This window comes from Macaca nemestrina, chromosome 2 (assembly GCF_043159975.1).
Source record: "Macaca nemestrina isolate mMacNem1 chromosome 2, mMacNem.hap1, whole genome shotgun sequence".
Lineage (NCBI taxonomy): Eukaryota > Metazoa > Chordata > Mammalia > Primates > Cercopithecidae > Macaca > Macaca nemestrina.
The window spans coordinates 104207548-104229685 of record NC_092126.1 but is presented as its reverse complement, the minus strand read 5'-3'; the positions used below and the strand labels follow the sequence as shown (position 1 = coordinate 104229685).

The following is a 22138-nucleotide window of genomic DNA, read 5'->3' as shown; positions in this document are numbered from 1 at the left end:
ATAATCTAAGATAATGTAGAACTGTGCTTGACAAGTGGTTAGCTCAATAATATTTGTTGAATGAATACATGCAGAACTCCCTAGGGGCTCTTTCTTCATTCTTGCTGCTTTAACTCTTCAGCAATGAAACAGAAACTCCACTGGGTCCCCGGGAAGTCAGGAGTCAGTCATTCATGTGCAACCATCAACACTATTGCAACGTCTTCCCGTCATTGTCTCCTCTATTCTTGATGAAGCCAGGAGCCTCATCCAGTTCTTGTTAACAGCCTAACATAACAGTGGCCAGAGACAAGATCCCAACTTGGCCACCATTTCTGAGTGTCTCTGGATCCTACCTCCACTAGTCTTTACAAATCTTGAGGCTTATTATCACTGCTTACTGAACCCAAGGAATCTATAGAGATAGAAATCCTGCTCATCCTGCATTTCCTAGTCTCTGCCCAAGCTGCATGGGTCCTAGAGTGGTGGTGAGGATGCTCCCACCTCAGTGTGTTGTATAGATAAGGGCACTTCATGATTGGAAGTGCATGGTCATTCAACCTTCTGATCTTAGTTTCATCCACATGTCTACTTTTTGAGAGCATCATTTGCAAACAGAACGACTGTTGGGACAGGACTAGGACAGCCAACAGAGCCAACATGCCTCTGTTCTTGGTCAAGTCTTCACCTACTCTCCTATTGAAATCATTCTTTGTTCTATCTGAAGCCAGATAGAAACAGAGCTTGAAATTGGAGATTTATGATAAGTTAATTTATTGAAGATGATTCTCAGGGGAAGGGAATAAGGGAAGCAGGGCAGGGGAGGAGAAGGAGCTAAGCAAGGATGTGGTCTCAGCATGAGTCAATTGCACCACAGAGTTGTCCCACCTAGAGGTTCAAGGATCCAGCCTTTTATACCTCATGCAAGCTAGCCATTGGCTATGGACTATCCCCAGAGGAGGAGTGGGAAGCATAACCTTCCAGGCAAGGCAGCTTCCAGTCAGTCAAGGGCAATTCTCTCAAGAAGGGGGTAACTGTGAGCCATTAGCAGCCCAATACTCTCAGCAGGTGGATATGGGTGTTCTAACAATATTCACTACAGGGGTCTTGCTCCCTCTCCTAACAGGTGGCTTCCATCACAATGATCCCTGTGTTTCAAACATAGTTTAGTAACTTTGCCTAAAAAGGGAAAATGTTATACCTCCTTCACATTTCCCCAGAGAGTTCCTCCATTCTTGTATACATTTAGGATCCCAGAAAAATAAGCAAATGGAGGCTCTATGCCTACCCACCCTCTTATCTCCTCTCATCAGCAGTATCCAAGTTCCAAATGCTCATGGTACATTTGCTTACAAAGCCCAGCTTCATAAGAAGGGAGAGCTGATAAATATTTAACAACTGGCTCTCCAAAGAGAAAAACCTTAAGTTGTAAGCATTTGTCACTTTCTGTGGTGTAAATACTCCCATGTGATCAATTTTAAGCTAACATAGTGAAGTCACTGAACAAAGTGTTGGAAATAAAAATGCCGTAGCACACAATCATGCAGCATGTTCACCATAAGTTCACATAAATCACCTCAAAAGCATAGAAATAGTAAAACATAATAAGTAATTAATTTTGAGTATATATTACATTTTTCCTTTTTTATTATTTTTTTAAATATTATATACCCTATAATCAACAGCCTAATAAACTTTAACACATGTATAAATATGTGTAACCATCATCACAATCAAGATTCAGGATACTTGGTAGAAGACAGCTCTAGTATGCCCCAATCCTTGAAAATTTTCCATTAACATGTACATACGTATGTGTATATTTTCTCAAAACATTCTAATTCATGTATTCAAGAAGATACTGCATGCTAGGTTACAATAATAAGCAAAAAGACTAATCTCTGCCTTTACAGAAACAGGCATTAATCATATGATCATACAAAAAAAAATACAACTGAAAACTTATTTTTAAAAATCTGAGGAAAATGCTATGAAGGAAAGTCACAAGAACAAATTCCTAGAAGTGAAATTACTGAGTCAAAGAGTAGCGTATTTGCAAGGCGTTTGGCATATGTTGCCAAATTGCCCTCCAGGAAAATCATTCCAATTTACATTTCTACAAACATTGTATAAGCAATGTATATTTCCTCCTACACTTACCAGTACTACAGAGTATCTTTTTTTCAGCTATTTTTATTCTGATATGTTAATTTTTTTTTAATTTTGCATTTTTAATTACATTTTTGTCTTCCTTTTTGATCCAGTCTTTTCATTTTTTAGAAATTTTCTATTGGAGTATTCACCTTTATTTTATAGAAATGCGAAAGCTTTGTATAATTTGAGGCAGAGATCTATTTTCAATTATCAGAGTAATATGTTTTACAGGAAGTTAGACATACTTCTTTCAAAGAGGAACAGGTTAGGAAAACAAAAGTGCATGACCTGTAAGGTCTGTAGGACCTGGCCCAAGTACACGTGTGCAGCCTATGCCCTCCATGTTTTCCATCTCACTCCACCCACATTGGCTGCCTTTTGGTTCCCCAAAGTTTCAGTTTTCTAATTTTTGTGCATCAGTAATTTAGTTTTATCTCATTTTAAACTAGTTTCATACTTAAGCTCTTACTTTTTCACCTCCTCTTGTTTGGTTGAACTAATAGTTTCTACAAGAAGACTACATGGATTAGAGATATTTTGAAGAGTTTATCTGATAAAGTCATGTGCCTTTGCACATGGAAGACACTTTATTGGGTATGAAATTCATGATCTTTTTCCAAAGTCTCTAGGTAAGATGATCCAGAAGTTTCTGACATTTAGCATTGAAGAGATGAGTCCTGTTAGGGTAATTTGTTGTTATTGTTCTGCATGACCCCTTATGAATTTTTTCTCTTACAATTAAAAAATGACAATTTAGATACTGTCTTTATCTAGCTGGTACAGTTCTGTTTTATTGGTTTTGCCTGACAGGGAAAGCTTACTTTCAAGCTGCATGCAGAAGTCTTTCCTTAACTCACTAATGTTTTATTCTGTTATGTTGTTAATTATTGTTCTGCATTCTTCTGTAATGCTTACCAAAATCTGCAAGTACATATTTATTTGTGTATTTGCTTCTGTACTATCTAATTAGATAGAAACTTAATTGAAGGAAGTAATCATATTTAATACGCTCATTGCAGCCTATGCAGCACATAGCACAGTGCACAGCACATGGTAGATAGCTCAATAAATACATGTTGAATATATGGGTGAACTAGTATTATTTTTGTTTCATTATGTCTTGCCTTCTTCAAGCAAACCAATTATCTTTGTATTCATTGTTCTATATTTATGATTTTTTTTTCCTTCAGTGTCACTTTTTAGCATATTTCTTTGCATTCTGGGAGAGTATCTTTACTTTAACATGTTACTATTTATATTTCCCTTGACATAACTTCCCTATACCAACAATATAAAGAAGTATAGAATATCTTTATAGAAGTATATAACAATATAAAACAATACATAACTTCCAATTTCAATGGAGATATTGGTTTTGTTGCTGAGATTTTCGTTTCCATGCAATACTTCCTTCTCATTCATTTCTTTTATTTCACTTTCTTTTCTTCTCTTTTTGTTGCCTTATCACCTTAGCCTGCTCTCTATGACTTTATGCTATTGATTCCTAGAGACTCTGTGTTAGTTCTTTCTTACACTGCTACAAAGAAATCCCTTAGGCTGAGTAATTTATAAGGAAAAGAGGTTTAATAGACTCACAGTTCTGCAAGCTATACAAGCATGGCACCACTATTTGTTTGGCTTCTGATAAGAGTGTCAGGAAGCTTACAATCATGGTGGAAGGTGAAGTGGGAGCAGGCACATCACATAGCAAGGCCGGAGCAAGTCAGAGAAAAGAGAGGTCCCAGACTCTTTTAAATAGCCAGATCTCGCATGAACTAACTGAGCAAGAGCAAGCTTCTCATGAAGGGGATGGTGCTAAAGCATACAGGAGGGATCTATCCCCATGATTCAGTCACCTCTCAGCAGGCCCCACCTCCAACATCGGTAATCACCCTTCAACATGAGATTTGAAGGAGGCAAACATCCAAATCATATCAGACTCCATACTTAGCACTCTATTAAGAATGCTGACTAATTTCTCAGATTTTTCCCCTCTGGGTCCTATAACAGATCATTTTCAGAAGGGTGCTCATCCCTTGAATCTTCTAGATGTAATTCCATTTCCTTTTCCTTCAGTATTTTTTGAAAAACCCACAAGTTGGTATTTTTCTCTCTATCCTCAAACAGGGTAGATCCATAAATATGAGGGTGAATAGATTTCCTTGGTTTCTATCAATTTTTTTTTTCAAATCTCTGTCTGAAGGACATGTTAATGTCAGCAACAGCCAGTGCCAGTTTTAGGAAGCCTTTTGTGAAACACTCTACCTGCCTAGTTATCTGTGTTCTAAATCATGTATCACATGAAAACAATAATTCTATAGGTAGACTTTTATTAGGTTTATTTTCTGTTCTCTGTACAGCCAGTGGTGTTTCTCTGGTGGTTACACCTCTCAGAATTGGTTACCTCATTTCCGTTATAAATTTCATCACTACCATCATAAGCAACCATCAGTGTTTCAGGTGTAGTTAGTGTCTGGGATTCGCAGTCTCTGCCTAGAAGTGGATAGACAAGGTAACAGAAGCAAGGTGGGGACAGAGGAGAGGGATGGAAATACGAAGTTACAAAAAGAATATAATTGTTCTTGTTTCGTGGAGAAGCCCTTAAGAAGGCCAGTGGGCAATGGCTCTGGAACTCTGGCATATTCATTAAGTGTATGCTTACGCACTACTTCTCAGGCTATCTCTGTTTTATGAGAGACGTGGAGAAGTTCTTTATGGCACTGGAGTCAGACAGGATTTCTTGACCAAGACCTCCCACAAAGTACAAATTAGGAAAAAGTGATGAATGTTATTATCACATAGAAAGTCAAACTTCGGTTTAATTATAATCTCCCTAATTAAAGTAAAAAGACAAACCAGAGAGTGGGAAAAGATATTTGCAATATGCATGCCTGACATACATAAAGAACTTCTGCATATCATTTAGAAAGAGATCATCAACCCAACAGAAAAATGGGCAAAAAATATGAGCAGGCAATGAACACAGGAGAAAACCAATGGGTCAAAAAAACCTAGGATAAGGTGCTTAACTTCACCAGTTATCAAAGAAATGCAAACAAAAGCAATGAAGCACTATTTTGCACCTATCACTTTGACATTTTAAATCTTATAATACCAAGTGTTTGCAAGACTACAGCTTACCAAAAATCTTATTAACTGCTTATCAAAGTATAAATTGGCATAGCCTTTGGGAAGGTCATTGGCGATGTCCTATAAAAAGTGAGTTGCACTTAACCCTGCAATGAACAATTCTACTTCTAGGTTTACACTCTAGAGCTGCGCTTTGCAAACTAGAGCATGCATAAGAATCACCTGAAGGGCCTGTTAAAACACAGAGTCCTGGGACCTAACCCTAGAGTTTCTGATTCAGTATGTCTGGGGTGGGGCCTGAGAATTTGCATTGCTAACCAGTTCCCAGATGATGCTACTGGTCCAGGAACCACACTTTGAAAATCAATGCCCTTGCAGAACTCTTACGCATATGCACAAGGTTTATGTACAACCATGTCCATTGTAGTAGCATTTGTTGCAGCAAAAAGAACCCAGAAAACAATGTAAATATTCATTGACAGAGCAGATAAGTATACTGTGATATAGTCACATGCTGGGAAAGAATTCTGCAATTTAAATGAACAAACTAGATTTCCACGCAGATTGAGAGTCACAGCCTTTCTAACAAGTTTTAGAATCAAATTGTTACAAGCCATTTTGGTTGCATCACTTATTCATTCACAATTTCATTGATTTGTGTTTTCTATCTTTTGTTTTGTTAAACTGGTCAGAATATTTTCTGTTTTATTGTTTTGCCTTTTTCAGAGAACCAGCTTTTAAAGGTATTTATCAGTTCTTCTGCTTTTCTGCTTTCTAATTAATTAATGTCTGCATTTTATCATCATTAATTTCTTTTCTTTATTTGATGTTCTTTTTAGAGCTTATTGAATGGAATCAGGAGCTCATTTATTTTCATTCTGTCTGTTTATTAATGGCAGCATTTAGGGCTACTGATTTCCCATTTGGTAATGCTTTGGGGCCCATTCCACAAATGTTGCTATGTTATTAATTATTCCTATTATTCTAATTATAGTTTGAATTTTCTCTTTGACCCAAGAGTTTTAAAGGATAGCATTTTTTAAATTTCCATGTATTTAGAGGTTTTTGTTATTACTTTAAATCTTGTGGCATTATGAACAAAGAGTGTGGAATAGTGTGTGTGTGTCTCTGTGTCTGTGGGTATTCTATATGCAATAAAAAAGAATATATATTCTCTATTTAGAGAACACAAAGATCCTTGGACGCTTATTTAATAATTTGTATTGATTTATTATTCAAATCCTCTATCATAATTAATGGTTTGCATAATCTTTCAAAGACTCAGATAGAGCCTGTATAATTAAACAGGAGAGTGTAACCACTGATATTTCTTCAGTTGATCTCCTTTCTTCTTTGATCTCATTTCTATTTTCTGCTTTATGGGCTCTGCCTGCCTATGGGTGCCAATGAGGGCCATTGTTATGGACTGAATTGTGTTACCCCAAATTTATATACTGAGGCCTTAAAACTCCATGTGACTATAATTTGGAGATAAGGCCTGTAAGGAAGTAATAAGGTAAACGAAGTCATAAGGATAGGCCTCTAATCCAGTAGGACTCTGGCTTTATAAGAAAAGGAAGAGACACCAGTGCTCTCTCTTCACGTGTGTACAGAGGAAAAACCATGTGAGGACACAGTGAGGAGGTGGCCATTTGCAAGTCAAAGAGAGAAGCCTCTGGAGAAACCAACCCTTCTGGCACCTTAGTCTTGAACTTCCAGCTTCCAGAATTGTGAGAAAATGAATTTCTGTCATTTAAGCCTTCTGGCCTACAATATTTTGTTATTGCAGCCCAAGCTATCTAATACAGTTACATTAACATTAATAACCCAAATTTATCAGCACTTGACCACACATATTTGTGGAAGACCTTAGTTTCCTCTGCAAAGGCCTCCTACCCACCCAGTATTTCTGAGAGTCACAGGGAGTATCACATGGGCTTGTTTCCTGTAGGTACTGTACAGCCTTCAAATCTCTCCCTGGGCACAACAGTTTCCCACTAACTTCTGCTGCTGTCTGAGCCTCTAGATGGACACTGCAGGCTCTTGGCACAGATTGGCAGGGTTCCTCTCTCTGTTTCACTAAGAACCCTGGGGCACCCGAGCCCCTAAAATGACCAGGATTTTTTGTAGCTTGTGGATAGTATCCACTTTGTAGAGAACCAACTCAGAACACAGTCATGTGAAATAAAATAATAACAATAATGTATGTAATCATCATACACGTTTTACTATTTTAATATAAAATATGAACAATATTTACGTGAAACTGATATTATTTTGTATTATTTACTTTTCTACAACAAAAGGCTATTGTTTAAACAAAACAACAGCAGGACTAGCTAACAGCAGCATTGAGCAAATAATCGTAGGACCAATAAAATAAATATGTAATAAAATATAACATTTTTATAATTTTTTTCTATCTTCTGATAGGGCAACTTATTTAAACTCTTTTTTTAAAAAAGCTTTGAAATCAATATTCAAATTTTATAGGCTATATTGTGTATTCTTAACATACATAAATGTAGGACTCCTGAAAAGAAACAGATAATACAATGATAGTTATTAAAGGGACATTATCTGTATTTAATAAAAAATAACAATGAAATTTTTCTTTTTGTTCCATGATACAATAGGGTATTTTTATCCTTGATTTTTCTTTGCCAATAATACTTTTCTGAACTCCCTGGAACCTTTAGGATATTTTTTCTTTTCTTTTATGTAGGGGTAAAACTGAATATAGTCAAACATAAGAGTTACTTTGACTTGTAGTTCTGTTCTTATCAAATGTATGCTATATGGATTCTGATATAGGTTCAATGTGATGACATCAAGCTAAATATACTTTCAAGTCTCAGTGAAAGTGTTTGGCATGGGTTACTTAATATAATAAAAATATTTTGCTTACTAGCAGCAGCAGGTTTTTAGATTGATAGGAATCAGTTTCTAGCTCTTCAAAACAAGCCCGTATTTACCAAATGGATGGACATTTGTGGAGATCTGGAAACTAATTCCTACAAGCTGTTGCTGGTTTTCAGGATAAGATGCATTTTTTGATACAAATGCATTTTTGATAGAAAGTATGACCATTGGTAAGAGCTGAAAAAAATCTGTGCTACACTGTAATGTGTCAACACCAACATCTATTATCAAAATTTTCCATTTGGTTTACTCACAGGACATTATAATTGTGTTTAATTGCTATTTTAATCAAGAAAGGAAATTTCACTCAATTTCAGGTAACAGAGGAATTACATGATAATGCATGTTTGTGTGGTTATCTCGAGTTAATTCAGCAGGTGCTGTTTTCAGCTAAGCTTTATTGTATTGTTTAGAGATGAAAAACTATTGGATTGATTTAGAAGTATGTATCTGTCTCTTTCTGGACTTGAGGGATTCAGTGTCCATCTGTTTTCATATCTCCTTCCCCATCAGGCACAATTCAACATTTTTTTTCACATATCACATAGTATGCTATGTTTTGATTCTTTATCTCCTTAATCCAGTTGTATGTGTCCTTACATCTTTCATTAAAATTACACAGTCAATGAGCCTTTTGTTTTCCCAGTGATGTCAAGGTTATGCTGGCATTTGTATTGTAGTTGTTCTCATTTTTATTACATAAACTCTTAGAAAATGTAATCACACTATTCACAATATTAAAAAATTAAATAAGATTGGACATCCAAATTGTTAAAAGAAGGGCCTCCATAAATCTGCTCTTCCAAAAAGAAATAAAACAGTCCCAAAAATGTTTTAATCAAACTTTTCAGAACTCTAAGATTAACCAAAGCCTTGCAACAACATGAAGACCATTCATTTGATGAAAACTGATTACCCTCAGTAAGAACGACAGGGTTCATGGCACTTTAATTTGACCTACTCTCATTCCCATCTTTCTAACTCTACAGTAGCCTTGAAAATCAGCAGCCATTTAGTCAACATGTACTGCATTTGGAGCTTCTCAAAAAGCCCCACCCTAGGGTGTTGTCACTATGCGATCTACCTCATAGTTCCCTGGAGAAACCCCATGTGCAGCATGCTGTCGTTACTTAACTCAGAGCTCACCCTAGAGGAAAAGCCCTTACTCCAGAAGATTTGTCAAAATAATCAGTGGCAATAGTAACAATAATACATAGTTTCAAATAGCTAGAAGGATAATATTGAATGATCCCAAAGAAATGATAAATGCTTGAGATGAATATGCTAATTATCCTGATTCAAATATTCTTCATTATACAGATGAAAGCATTGCTATGTACCCTATGAATATGTACAGTTATCTTTAGTCAGTTAAAAAGTTTTTAATGAAAAAGTTTTTTAAAAAATCAGTGTCGATTATTTAACATCACAGCTTCCCAAACCTGTAATACCAGTTGAGGTAAACAAGAACCTGACCAATAATTAAAAGGGAGATCTAGGGAGCAATATGTCATAAAGGACCTTGAAAATCTCTAACATATTCCTGGGGACCTAGAAGGATGCATGCCATGCAATGCTATATGCATTGAAGAAAAGACCTGAGAATACCCCAATCACTCCTCACTGGCTCACCTTGAGGCCCTGAGCTATTAGAAAGTAAAGTCTAAGGTAAAGGTGTAAACTGTCTAAGTGTTGAAAGACATGATTTTAAACAGAGTCCCTCAGCAAAAACTGGAATATGTATTGGCTCAAAGCATTAAAAAAAAAAAACTCTGACTGGCCAGGCACAGTGGCTCACGCCTGTAATCCCAGCACTTTGGGAGGCTGAGGAGAGCAGATCACAAGGTCAGGAGTTCAAGACCAGCCTGGCCAACATAGTGAAATCCCATCTCTACCAAAAATACAAAAATTAGCCCAGTGTGGTGGCGGGCACCTGTAATCCCAGCTACTCGGGAGGCTGAGGCAAGAGAATCGCTTGAACCCAGGAGGTGGAGGTTGCAGTGAGCCAAAATCATGCCATTGCACTCTAGCCTGGGTGACAAGAGCAAGACTCCGTCTCGGAAAAAAAAAAAAAAATCTCTGACCAAACATCATCTAATCACTAAACTGACTGAGCAGAAGCTTCACAAACCACAAAGAATACAGACAATAGCAACAAAAGTATGAACAACAACAAACCCTCAGGAAAGGAAGAAAATTATTCCCAAAATTACCATATAATATTATCTAAAGTACCCAATTTTCAATGAAAATTGTGAAACACACAGAGAAATAGGAAGGTGTGACCTATACAAAGAAATGAAAGCAGTTAATGAAAATTATCCCTGAAGGGGGACTAGATGTTGAAATTACCAGACTAAGATGTTAAATTTTATCAATATATTCAAAGAACTAAAGGGATTACAGCCAAACAATTAAATAAAGTATGACAGCAGTGACTCATTATGTAGAAAATATCAAGACATGAATAGAAATTATTTTTAATAAAGAGCCGAAATACAATTATTTGAACAAAAAAATACTATCAGGTTTCAACAGCAGACTTGAGTGGGCAGAAGAAGCAACAAACTTGAAAATCATTCAACAAAGATTATCTAGTCTGAAGAATAGTAAGGAAAAGATGGAAGAAAATGAACAGAGCCTTAGAGACTTGCAAGACACTGTCCAACACATTAAGATGTGTACAATGGGAATTTCAGAAAGAGAGGAGAAACAAAAATCTTTAATCAACACATTCAAGAAGCTGAACAAACACTAAGTAATGTAATCTCAAGGAGATACTATAATCAAACTGTTGGAAGCCAAAGCCAAACACAGAATCTTGAAAATAGCAAGAGAAAAACAATCCATTACATAAAAGAAATCCTTTATAAGATTAGTAGCTGACTTCTCAACAGAATTCATGGAGGCCAAAAGATAGTGGAATGACATACTTAAAGTACTAGAGGGTGAGGGGAAGAGAATGTCTGTTAACCAAGTATTCTGCATACAGCAAAATTACCCTTAGAAAGGAATTTAAAACATTCTCAGACAACCTGAAAGAGAGAAAATTTATCAATAGTAAATCTGCTTTACAAGAAATAACAAAGGAGTTCTTCAGGCTGAAATGAAAGGATATTAGATGGTAACTCTAATTCACACAAAGAAATAACGAGCACCAGTAAAGGTAATTACATAGACAAATGTAAATCACAGTATAAATGTACTTTTTGTAATATTTTCTTCTGCTATCTGTTTTAAAAGTGAGTTTCACAAAGCAATTATAAAATGGTATGGGTGGGCTTATAACATATCAAGATTTAATTTGTGATTAAAACACAAAAGAGTACAGATAGAATCAAGCAATACTGATACTAAGCTTCTAGATATTAATAAAATTAATATTAATCCAAAGTAGGATTTTTTTAGAACAAAAAGAAAACTGTTTTATTACAAAATCAAACTTGAATGTGACATGCATCATAGTCAATCTGCTTAAGAGACTGCAGAGACAGAAAGATGGCCACCAAAATTAGTCCACAAGTGGAAGAATTTACAGCACCATGTCATACATAATTCATCCTAAATTCACATGGAGATTGAAGAGGCTATCTGTGTATGCTAATTGTTTATATTCAATGACAAAAAATCTTTTCACATCTGCATAACAGGAGATAGTTTAGCAGCTTGAAGCCAGGTACTTGCTGAAGGTAGGCTTTCATTCTGCTACAAAAATGGTTGAAAAGAGTTCTATCCTTTTGGCTACTTAATTTTAGAGCAGTGGCTCTGCGCTCTATGGCATTGGCTACAGCACTCCTGCTTGCTTTTCCTGGTTGCCGGTGTCCAAAGTAGGATGTTTTAAGATGCTAATTATAATTCTCAGTGCAACCACTAAGAAAATAACTCAAAAAATATGGTTAAAATGGAATTATAATTATATATTAGAAAATATCCTTTTAAAACAAAAGAAGGCAATAATGGAAGAATAGAGGAACAAAAAGTCATAAGGCATATAGAAAACAAATAGCAAAATGACAGCCATAAATCCTATTTTAACAATTATATTAAATGTAAATGGATTAAACCCTCCAATTAAAAGTCAGAGGTTGGAAAAATGGATTTTAAACAAATATGATTCATCAGTCTGTTGGCTATAAGGTTCCACTGTAGATTCAAAACACAAATAGGTTAGAAGTAAAAAAAAAAACAGAAAAAATGCATCATGCACATAATGGCAAAAAGAAAGCAGACACGTTTGCATTAATATGAGACAAAATCCATTTTAAAACAAAAATTTTTACCAGAAACAAAGCAGGAAATTTTATAATGATAAATTTTCAATATATCTGGTAGACATAACAATTATAAACATATGTGCACCTAACAACAGAGCCCAAAAATATATGAAAGAAAAACTGACAGAATAAAAAAGAGAAATAGACAATTCTACTGTAACAGAGATTTCATTACCCCATCTTCAATAATGGATGCAACAATAGACAGCAGTTCAATAAAAAAATAGAAGACATGAACAAACTATAAACCAACTAGATCTAAGAGATGTATATAGAAAGTAATCCACCCGACAACAGCAGAATACACATTCTTCTCAAGCACACATGGAACATTTTCCAGAATAAACAATAAACATAAAGCAAACCTCAATAAATTTTCAAGAAATCATACAAGGTATATTATCTAACCACAATAAAATAAAATTGGAAATCGTAACAGAAGGAAACTTGAAAATGTACTAATATGTGAAAATTAAACATGCTTCAAAATAACCAATGGATCAAAAAGTAAATAACAGGAAAATTAGCAAATACTTTGACATACATGTAACTAAACACAACAAATGAAAACTTTTGTAATGCAGCAAAAGCACTGCTCAGAGGGAAATCTACAGCTATGAACAGCTACATTAAAAAAGAAGAAGAATCTCAAATCAATAACCTTACCTTCCACCTTAAGAAATGGAAAAGGAAAGAGCAAACTTAACTGAAAGCAAGGAAATATTGAAGCAGAAATAAATGAAATAGACAATAGAAAAACAACAGAGAGAATCAATGAAACAAAAAGTTGGCTTTTTGAAAAAGTCAATAAAATAGACAAATCTTTAACTAGCTTGACCAAGAAAAAATAGAGGAAACTCAAATTACCAAAATCAGGAATAAGAAAGGCTGAGGTGGGAGGATAGCTTGAGCCCAGGAGTTTGAGACTGCAGTAAGCTATGATTGTGCCATTGCACTACAGCCTGGCAACAGAGAGAAGCTCTGTCTCTAAAAAAATGAGAGAGGATATTACTACTGACCTTAGAGTAATATAAAGAATTATAAGGAAATATTATGTGCCATTGTACACTAACAAATTAGATAGCCTGGATAAAATGAACAAATTTATAGAAAGACACAAAACACCAAAACTGACTCAAGAAGAAATAGAAAATCTGAATAGCCCTATAACAAATAACAAGATGGATTTGCCAGTTTAAAAATTATCCCCAAAGTGAAGTCAAGACCCAAATGGCTTCATTAGTGAATTCTAACACACATTTGAAGAAGAAATAATACTAATTTTTTACAAACTCTACCAAAAAGAGGAGGGAACACTTGCTAAAGCATTCTATGGGGCAATATTTCACTGATACCAAAACAAAATAGGTATCACAAGAAAATAACACTACAGACCAATATTCTTCATAAATATAGATACAAAATTTCTTAACAAAATATTAGCAGGCAGAATCCTGCAACATGTAAAAGTGCCCAAGTGGAATTTATCTCAGGAATATAAAGTTGTTTTGACATCCAAAACTCTATCAGTGTAATCAATTAATATGTACATTATAGAATGAAGGACCAAAAACCCTCCTACTTGATCTTCTTAATAAATGCAGAGAAAGTATCTGACAAAATCCAATACCATTTGATGATTAAGTAGATAACAACATCTATGAATAAAAGGGAACTTCCTCAACCTGATAAAGATTACCTATGAAAAACCCACAGTTAACATCATACTTAATGGTAAAAGACTAAATTATTTCCACCTAAGATCAAGAACAAGACAATGATATCCACTGTCATTACTTTTCAATCAACATTGTACTAAAAGTTCCAGCCAGGGCAATTAGGCAAAAAAATGAAATTAAATTAAACTAGAACTGGATAAGTCTAGTTCTTATCCAGACTAGAAAGGAAGAACCTAAACTATGTCTATCTGTAGATGACATTATCTTTTATATAGAAAATGCCAAGGAATCCACAAAACACTACTAGAGCGAATAAATAAGTTCAGCAAGATTGGAGGATACAAGAACAATGTACAAAAGTCAATTTTTTAAAAAATCTGAAAATGAAATTAAGAAAACAATTCTATTTACAATAGCATCAAAAAGAATAAAAAACTTAGAATTAAATTTAAAAAGTGCAAGACTTGTCCAGTAAAAACTGTGAAATACTGTTGAAATAAATCTATAAAGGACTAAGTACGTAGAAATGCATTCAAGTTATGTGGCAGAAGACTTAACATTGTTAGTCAGGCAATACTTGCCAAATTGATCTACAGATTTAGGGTAACCCCTATTAAAATCCCAGTGACTTTTTTTGCAGAAATTTGCAAGCTGATTCAAAAATTCACAGGAAAATATGATGTATCCATAATAGCCAAAACAATCTTGAAAAGGAAAAACAAAGTTGAAGACTTCACATTTTTATTTCAAAACTTACTATAAAGCTACAGTAATTAAGACAGATTGGTAGTGGTATAACAATAGACATACAGATCAATGGAACAGAATTGAGAGTCTATAAAGAAATTCTGACATTTACAATCAATTTTAAACAAGGGTGCCAAGACATTTCAATAAGGAAAGAAAATCTTTTCAACAAATAATACTGTAACAATTGGTTATTCACATTTGAAAAATGATATTGAGTTTCTACCTCATAGCATACACAAAAGTTAAAATGGATCACAAACGTAAATGTAAGAGTTAAAACTATAAAATTCTTACAAGAAAAATAGAAGTAAATCTTTGTGTCCTGAGTTAAACAAAGGTTTCTTAGATATGACACCAAAAGCACAAACAACAAAAAAAGATAAATTGGGCTTCCTCAAAATTAAATACTTTTTACAAAGAATATCATCAAGAAAGTAAAACAAGGCAATCTATAAATTAAGACAACATTTTTGCAACTTACACATCTAAGTTCCTAAGTTACTTGTATCCAAAACATATAAAGAACCTTCATTATTCAGTAATAAAAAGACAAATAACCCAATTTAAAAAGGGACAAAGGATCTAGATAAACATCTACCTAACAAAAATATACAAAAAATAGCCAATAAGCATATGAAAAGATGCTCAGAACCATTATCCTTCAAAGAAATGTGAATCAAACTATAATGAGATACTATTTTACACTCACTAGGACAGCTACAATTTAAAAAATCAGGTCTACCCTCTTTGGGTCTCCTCCCTTTGTATGGGAGCTCTGTCTTCACTCTGTTAAATCTTGCAACTGCACTCTCTCTTGGTTCAGCTCAAGCTGAGTTGCAGCTCAAGCTGAGCTTTCGCTCGCCGTCCACCACTGCTGTTTGCTGCCATCGCAGACCTGCCGCTGACTTCCATCCCTCCATATCTGGCAGGGTGTCTGCTGTGCTCCTGATCCAGCGAGGCGCCCATTGCTGTTCCCGATCGGGCTAAAGGCTTGCCATTATTCCTGCACAGCTAAGGGCCTGGGTTCATCCTAATTGAGCTGAACACTAGTCACTGGGTTCCAAGGTTTTCTTCCATGACCCACAGCTTCTAATAGAGCTATAACACTCACCACATGGCCCAAGATTCCATTCCTTGGAATCCATGAGGCCAAGAACCCCAGGTCAGAGAACACGAGGCTTGCCACCATCTTGGAAGTGGCCCGCTGCCATTTTGGAAGCAGCCCGCCACCATCTTGGGAGTTCTGGGAGCAAGGAACCCCCCGGTCATATTTTGGTGACACAAAGGGACCTCCAAAGTGGTGAGTAATATTGGACCACTTTCACTTGCTATTCTGTCCTATCCTTCCTTAGAATTGGAGGAAAATACCAGGCACCTGTTGGCCAGTTAAAAACGATTAGCATTGTCACTGGACTTAAGACTCAGGTGTGAGGCTATCTGGGGAAGGGCTTTCTAACAACCCCCAATCCTTCTGAGTTGGGAATGTTGGTCTGCCTGGAGCCAGCTTCCACTTTCAATTTTCTTTGGGAAGCCAAGGGCCGACTAGAGACAGAAAGCTGTTGTTCTGAACTCCTGGCATTAGCCAGTTGAGATCATGGCACAGCCAGAAGTCTCTACTCAACAGTCGCCCATGCGTGCACCCCTACCTTTCCTTCTGACCCATACCTCCTGGGTCCCAACCACGACTTTCTTGAAAATGTAGCCCCAAAATTCTCCTTACCTCTGAATCTACTTCCTCTGATTCCTGCCTCCTAGGTACTAATGGTTCAGACTTCTATTTCCTCTAGCAAGTTGTATCTCCAAAGGAATCTAAGGAAGCTCTACGCTGCATCCTTAGGCATCTAGGCTATAAACCCAGGGAGTCTTATCCCTGGTGTCCCTCCCAATTTAGGTATACAGCTCTTGACATGGGCAGTTGTGTGAGACCTGTTCCCCAACACCTTTGCTAGGGCCCCAAGTTTGTAATGGTTAAGAGAGAGAGAGAGAGATGGAGAGAGAGAGAGAGAGACAGAGAGAGAGAGAGAGACAGATGGAGAAAGAGAGAGACAGAGAGAGACATGGGGAGAGAGAGAGATGGAGAGAGAGAGAGATGGAGAGAGAGACAAAGAGGGAGTCAAAGAGAAAAAGAAAGAGAAAGATAGAAATAGAAAGCACACACACACACACACACACACACAGTGTGCCCTATTCCTTTAAAAGCCAGGGTAAATTTAAAACCTATAATTGATAATTGAAGGTCTTCTCTGTGACCATATAACACTCCAATCCTACCTTGTTGTCAGTGTAAACAAAGGCGTAGACTGAAAACACTGAGACCACTGACAACCTATAGATTTCCTATCAAAAATCCTTAACCCAGTAACCCGCGGATGCATTCAATCTGTAGCGGCAACTGCTTTGCTAAAGAAGAAAGTAGAAAAGTAACTTTTAGAGGAAACTTCATTGTGAGCACACCTCACCAGTTCAAAATTATTCTAAGTCAAAAAAACAAAAAGGTAACTTACTAATTCAAAAATCTTAAAGTATGGGGTTATTCTGTTAAAAAAAAAAAAAAAAAAAGGTAATTTAACACTAACCACTGATAATTCCCTTAGCCCAGCAGATTTCCTTACAGGGAATTTAAATCTTAATTACCATACAAAGGTCCAACCAGACCTAGGAGGAACTCCCTTCAGGACAGGAGGATGGATGGTTCCTCCTAGGTGATTGAGGAAAAAACCACAATGGGTATTCAGTAATTGATAGGGAGACTCTTGTGGAAGCAGAGTTAGAAAAATTGCCTAGTAATTGGTCTCCTCAAACATGCGAGCTCTTTGCACTCAGCCAAGTCTTAAAGTACTTACAGAATCAAAAAAGGACTACCTCAATCCTGACTCAAAAGGTTACCTACACCCTCTCTGAAATGAATTTGCATAAAAAACTATTGTTATGGGAATGCATCTTGATGAGGCAGCTGGGTTGTTACGAAATACTCAGGAACCCAGCCCAACTCTAGGACTCACCCCTGAGCACAAAGGCAATGTTGGGCATGCTGGTAAAGAACCACTAGAATCCAGCAGCCCGGATGCCTTTCTTTGTGGTTAAGAAAGGTGGGAGAAGGGGTGCAGGACTGCGACATCGGTGAGCGTAACTAATCCGATAAGCAGAGGTCCATGGGTGGTCACGCACCCTGGAAAGGAATAAGTATTAGGACCATAGAGTATGGTCTAGGACTAATGCCCATCAGAAAATGACTAGAGGTGCTGGCATCCCTAAGTTCTTTTTTCAGATGGAAAACATTCCCTCCCGAAGGCAAAAATGCCCCTAAGATGCATTCTAGAGAATTGGGACCAATTTGACCCTCAGACACTAAGAAAGAAATGACTTACATTCTTCTGCAGTACTGCCTGGCCACGATATCCTCTTCAAGGGGGAGAAACCTGGCCTCCTGAGGGAAGTATAAATTATAACACCACCTTACAGCTAGACCTCTTTTGTAGAAAAGAGGCAAATGGAGTGAAGTGCGATATGTACAAACTTTCCTTTCATTAAGAGACAACTCACAATTATGTAAAAAGTGTGATTTATGCCCTACAGGAAGCCCTCAGAGTCTACTTCCCTACTCCAGCGTCCCCCTGACTCCTCCAACTAATAAGGACCCCCCTTCGACCAAAACGGTCCAAAAGGAGGTAGACAAAGGGGTAAACAATGAACCAAAGAGTGCCAGCATTCCCCGATTATGCCCCATCCAAGCAGTAGGAGGAGAATTCAGCCCAGCCAGAGCGCATGTACCTTTTTCTCTCTCAGACTTAAAGCAAATTAAAATAGACCTAGGTAAATTCTAAGATAACCCTGATGGCTATATTGATGTTTTACAAGGGTTAGGACAATCCTTTGATCTGACATGGAGAGATATAATGTTGCTGCTAAATCAGACACTAACCCCAAATGAGAGAAGTGCCGCCATAACTGCAGCCCAGGAGTTTGGCGATCTCTGGTATCTCAGTCAGGTCAATGATAGGATGACAACAGAGGGAAGAGAATGATTCCCCACAGGCCAGCAGGCAGTTCCCACTGTAGACTCTCATTGGGACACAGAATCAGAACATGGAGATTGGTGCCGCAGACATTTGCTAACTTGCGTGCTAGAAGGACTAAAGAAAACTAGGAAGAAGCCTATGAATTATTCAGTGATGTCCAATATAACACAGGGAAAGGAAGAAAATCCCACTGCCTTTCCGGAGAGACTAAGGGAGGCATTGAGGAAGCATACCTCCCTGTCACCTGACTCTATTGAAGGCCAACTAATCTTAAAGGATAGGTTTATCACTCAGTCAGCTGCAGACATTAGAAAAAAACTTCAAAAGTCTGCCTTAGGCCCAGAGCAAAACTTAGAAACCCTATTGAACTTGGCAACCTCGGTTTTTTATAATAGAGATCAGGAGGAGCAGGCAGAATGGGACAAATGGGATAAAAAAAGGCCACCGCTTTAGTCATGGCCCTCAGGCAAGCAGACTCTGGAGGCTCTGGAAAAGGGAAAAACTGGGCAAATCAAACACCTAATAGGGCTTGCTTCCAGTGCAGTCTACAAGGAGACTTTAAAAAAAATTGTCCAAGTAGAAATAAGCTGCCCCCTCGTCCATGCCCCTTATGTCAAGGGAATCACTGGAAGGCCCACTGCCCCAGGGGATGAAGGTCCTCTGAGTCAGAAGCCACTAACCAGATGATCCGGCAGCAGGACTGAGGGTGCCTGGGGCAAGCGCCAGCCCATGCTATCACCCTCAGAGCCCCAGGTATGCTTGACCATTGAGGGCCAGGAGGTTAACTGTCTCCCGGACACTGGTACGGCCTTCTGAGTCTTACTCCTCTGTCCTGGACAACTGTCCTCCAGATTTGTTACTATCCGAGGGGTCCTAGGACAGCCAGTCACTAGATGCTTCTCCCAGCCACTAAGTTGTGACTGTGGAACTTTACTCTTTTCACATGCTTTTCTAATTATGCCTGAAAGCCCCACTCCCTTGTTAAGGAGAGACATTCTAGCAAAAGCGGGGGCCATTATACACCTGAACATAGGAGAAGGAACACCCGTTTGTTGTCCCCTGCTTGAGGAAGGAATTAATCCTGAAGTCTGGGCAAGAGAAGGACAATATGGACGAGCAAAGAATGCCCATCCTGTCCAAGTTAAACTAAAGGATTCTGCCTCCTTTCCCCACTAAAGCAGTACCCCCTTAGAACCGAGGCCCAACAAGGACTCCAAAAGATTGTTAAGGACTTAAAAGTCCAAGGCTTAGTAAAACCATGCAATAGCCCCTGCAATACTCCAATTGGATAGCTACTAGTTAGGAGTACAGAAACCCAACAGACAGTGGAGGTTAGTGCAGGATCTCAGGATTATCAATGAGGCCATTGTCCCCCTATACCCAGCTGTACCTAACCCTTACACTCTGCTTTCCCAAATACCAGAGGAAGCAGAGTGGTTTACAGTCCTGGACCTTAAGGATGCCTTTTTCTGCATCCCTGTACATCCTGACTCTCAATTCTTGTTTGCCTTTGAAGATCCTTCAAACCCAACATCCCAACTCACCTGGACTGTTTTACCCCAAGGGTTCAGGGATAGCTCCCATCTATTTGGCCAGGCATTAGCCCAAGACTTGAGCCAATTCTCATACCTGGACGCTCTTGTCCTTCAGCACATGGATGATTTACTTTTAGCTGCCCGTTCAGAAACCTTGTGCCATCAAGCCACCCAAGCACTCTTAAATTTCCTCGCTACCTGTGGCTACAAGGTTTCCAAGCCAAAGGCTTAGCTCTGCTCACAGCACGTTAAATACTTAGGGCTAGAATTATCCAAAGGCACCAGGGCCTCCTCAGTGAGGAATTTATCCAGCCTATACTGGCTTATCCTCATCCCCAAACCCTAAAGCAACTAAGAGGGTTCCTTGGCATAACAAGTTTCTGCCAAATATGGATTCCCAGGTACGGTGAAATAGCCAGACCATTATATACACTAATTAAGGAAACTCAGAAAACCAAAACCCATTTAGTAAGATGGACACCTGAAGCAGAAGCAGCTTTCCAGGCCCTAAAGAAGGCACTACCCAAGCCCCAGTGTTAAGCTTGCCAATGGGGCAAGATTTTTCTTAATACGTCACAGAAAAAAACAGGAATAGCTGTAGGAGTCCTTACACAGGTCCGAGGGACCAGCTTGCATCCGGTGGCATACCTGAGTAAGGAAATTGATGTAGTGGCAAAGGGTTGGCCTCATTGTTTACGAGTAGTGGCGGCAGTAGCAGTCTTAGTATCTGAAGCAGTTAAAATAATATAAGGAAGAGATCTTACTGTGTGGACATCTGATGATGTGAACAGCGTACTCACTGCTAAAGGAGACTTGTGGCTGTTAGACAACCATTTACTTAAATATCAGGCTCTATTACTTGAAGGGCCAGGGCTGCGACTGCACACTTTTGCAAATCTTAATCCAGTCACATTTCTTCCAGACAATGAAGAAAAGATAGAACATAACTGTCAACAGGTGATTGCTCAAACTTATGCCGCTTGAGGAGACCTTTTAGAGGTTCCCTTGACTGATCCCGACCTCAACTTGTATACTGATGGAAGTTCCTTTGCAGAAAAAGGACTTCGAAAAGTGGGGTATGCAGTGGTCAGTGATAATGGACTACTTAAAAGTAATCCCCTCACTCCAGGAACTAGTGCTCAGCTGGCAGAACTAATAGCCCTCACTTGGGCACTGGAATTAGGAGAAGGAAAAAAGGTAAATCTATATACAGACTGTAAGTATGCTTACCTCGTCCTCCATGCCCATGCGGCAATATGGAGAGAAAGGGAATTCGTAACTTCTGAGGGAACACCTATCAAACATCAGGAAGCATTAGGAGATTATTATTGACTGTACAGAAACCTAAAGAGGTGGCAGTCTTCCACTGCCGGGGTCATCAGAAAGGAAAGAAAAAGGAAATAGAAGGGAACCACCAAGCAGATATTGAAGCCAAAAGAGGCGCATGCGGGACCCTCCATTAGAAATGCTTATAGATGGACCCCTAGTATGGGGTAATCCCCTCTGGAAAACCAAGCCCCAGTACTCAACAGGAGAAATAGAATAGGGAACTTCACAAGGACATAGTTTCCTTCCCTCAGGATGGCTAGCCACAGAAGAAGGAAAAATACTTTTGCCTGCAACTAGCCAATGGAAATTACTTAAAACTCTTCACCAAACCTTTCACTTAGGCGTTGATAGCACCCATCAGATGGCCAAATTATTATTTACCAGACCAGGCCTTTTCAAAACTATCA

At 37.9% G+C, this 22138-nt stretch overlaps 1 pseudogene; it reads left to right on the top strand.

Annotated features, from left to right (window-relative positions):
• Positions 1 to 17217: 17217 nt before the first annotated feature.
• On the top strand, positions 17218 to 19204 carry LOC139361454 (uncharacterized; annotated as a pseudogene).
• The last annotated feature ends 2934 nt before the right edge of the window (positions 19205 to 22138 follow it).